We start from the raw sequence: 3,189 nt of genomic DNA on the forward strand, positions 1-3,189 counted from the left end.
GGGGGGGGTGTGCGGTGCAGAGATGGGGCAACGTGGGGCAGGGGAGGCACGTACGGCAGGGCTGGGAAGGTGGGGGGGGACACGCCACTCCCCCTCGTGTTACAAACCGCGGTCTCTGCTTAAAAAAAAAGAATCCGGGCTCAGTCTGGTTGGTCCCTGGGAACACAAGCTGGAGGCAGACCCCGAACAGTGAGGGTCAAAGTCTGTCAGCCCCCAGGACATTCACCCCCACCCCTCACACAACATTAACAACCTTCTGCTAACCAATCCCCAGAGTATTCCTCCGCCACTACCAGCACAACGTCCTTCTGTGCTACCAGCTGCAAGTCCAAAGGCCAGAATGGCCTATTCCTGACCCAGTTTTATTTCCCCCGCCTGCAACATCACAGCTGGATCCACCGCTCCACCCCTGCCGCCCCTCCCCCAGCCCCCCGCCCAGCTCATCTCTATGCGTCTGCCCCCCTCAGACCCGACCATTCCAACAAACCCCAACAGCCCCCTCCCCCCCCCCCGACCCCAAGTCTGTTTCCCTCCACCTGTCCTAACTCACACTGTGTCCCGATCACCGATTGCTCCAGGATCGCTGACCTACAGCTGCACCAGCTCAGGGTCACGATTCCCAAACTCCCACCCCCTCGTTTTCCAATCCCTCCTTTGCTCCCCCACACCCCTCTCTCTTTCTCCGACAGCTCCTCCAACGCCTGGAAACTACCCTCCGAAAGCTCAGTGCTTCTGGAACTCGAGCCTGCCCCGGTTTTGAATTGCTGCATTGAGCGCGCCTTCGGACCCTTGGCTCTGGAACTCCACCCCGCAGGAACACTCTCTCTCACCTCTCCGTCCTACCTTCTGGGAGTCAGTGCTCAGCTTTCAAAGCAAAGCTGTCTGAGACGCTTAATATAAAGGTGTGGCCAACATGACAGACAGGACACAGGAGCATGATCAGCATCCCATCCAGTTCCTTCGCCACCGACGCTCAGTACACACTGCTGCTACTATCTACAAGATGCACTGCAGAAATTCACCAAAGATCCTCAGACAGCACCTTCCAAACCCACGACCACTTCCATCCAGAAGGACAAGGGCAGCAGATACATGGGAACACCACCCCCTGCAAGTTGCCCCTCCGAGCCACTCACCATCCTGACTTGGAAATATATCACCTATTCCTTTACTGTGGCTGGGTCAAAATCCTGGAATTCCCTCCCTATGGACACCATGGGAAGCACAGGGTTCAAGAAGGCAACTATAGGGAAGATGTTGTGAAACTTGAAAGGGTTAAGAAAGGTTTACAAGGACGTTGCCAGGGTTGGAGGGTTTGATCTACAGGGACAGGCTGAATAGACTGGGGCTATTTTCCCTGGAGCGTTGGAGGCCGAGGGATGACCTTCGAGAGGTTTATAAAATCATGAGGGGGTGTGGATACGGTGAATAGCCAAGGTCTTTTCCCCAGGGTAGGGGTGTCGAAAACTAGAGGGCAGTGAGAGGGGGAGAGATTTAAAAGGGATCTAAGGGGTGACTTTTTCACGCAGAGGGTGGTGCGTGTATGGAATGAGAGGAAGTGGTGGAGGCTGGTACAATGACAACATTTAAAAGGCATTTGGATGGGTACATGAATAGGAAGGGTTTAGAGGGATATGGGCCAAATGCTGGCAAATGGGACCAGATTAATTTAGGATATCGGGGCAGCATAGACCAGCTGGGCCGAAGGGTCTGTTTCCGTGCCGTGTATCTCCGTGACCCACCGTCCCAGCCCCGTCAGGGACATGGCCGAGTTTGGACGGCACACCCTGGGAGGGCCGCGTTCCTGTGCACGGGAGACGACGAAAAGCCGGTCGCGAGCACGGCCGTACCTCGATGTCGGAGATGGCAGAGTTCAGGGCACACGACCAGTTGACCAGCCTCTGGCTGCGGTAGATCAGGCCGGCTTCGTACAGCCTCACAAACGCCTCCGTCACAGCCTCCGAGTAACCCTGTGAAGGGCAGCGGGGAGGGAAAAGAGGAGGAAGAGGGGACACTCAGGCTTCTGCCGCACACCATCAAGGGAGGAATCCCCCCACCCAAGGTGAGAACAAGTGACTTCATATACACACACGCACGCGTGCACACACACATGCGCACGCACACACACACATGCGCACGCACACACAGATACACAAACACGTACACACGCGTGTGCACACAAACGCGCACACACACACACTCTCTCGCGCATGCGCTCACTGTCACTGAGTCACACACATGCTCCACAAGTACAGGCATGTGGCTGCCAACGGAGGGACACACGCCAGCAGACTCTAAGAACATATCTCATTAATTCCACCCAGACCCTCGGCTCCTCCCGTCTCCCTGGATGAACACATCCGAGGAAAACCTCGAATCCTTCAGCTGGAAGCGGCCGCTCCCAAAGCATGCTCACAGGGAAGTGGGCCGGCTGTGGGACCTGGGGCAGTTCAGGGATCTGTGCGCGCGGGCTCAGGAATTCGGTAGGTGGGGGCCGGATGTTGGAGATGGCCATTCAGCCCATTGCTACGTGATCTAACAGCCCACTGTCACCTGACCGATCAAGTCCAAGGAGCTGTATCCACGGTGACTTACCGGGTCCATGGTGAAGCTGGCCCGCTCCCAGTCCAGTGAGGCCCCCAGACGCTGGAGCTGATGGTAGATCTCATCACCTTTCCTGCTCAAACCGCAAGCAGAGGGGAATGGAGGGTCAGTACCATTGTAAATACACCTATTTCTACAGGAGTTCTCCCATCCTCCGGATATCGCCCTGGGAGGCTCACAGTCAGCCTTCTACTAAATACCATCGCTGCCCACACATGTAACATCGCGGGGGCAGGCAACATTCAGACAGACTGACCCCACACACTGGGATATCACGGTGAGCTGCTCCCTCGTTGGAGGGATGTCAGTCACTGCATTCGTCAGCAACACAGCACTCCCTCAGCACCGATCCTCCGACAGTGCGGCACCCCCTCAGTACCGACACTCCGACAGTGCGGCGCTCCCTCAGCACCGACCCTCCGACAGTGCGGCATTCCCTCAGTACCGACCGTCCGACAGTGCGGCACTCCCTCAGTACCGACCCTCCGACAGTGCGGCACCCCCTCAGCACTGACCCTCCGACAGTGCGGCGCTCCCTCAGTACCGACCGTCCGACAGTGCGGCACTCCCTCAGTACCGACCCTC

Source organism: Rhincodon typus, unplaced genomic scaffold (assembly GCF_021869965.1).
Source record: "Rhincodon typus isolate 14 unplaced genomic scaffold, sRhiTyp1.1 hic_rhity00007617, whole genome shotgun sequence".
NCBI lineage: Eukaryota > Metazoa > Chordata > Chondrichthyes > Orectolobiformes > Rhincodontidae > Rhincodon > Rhincodon typus.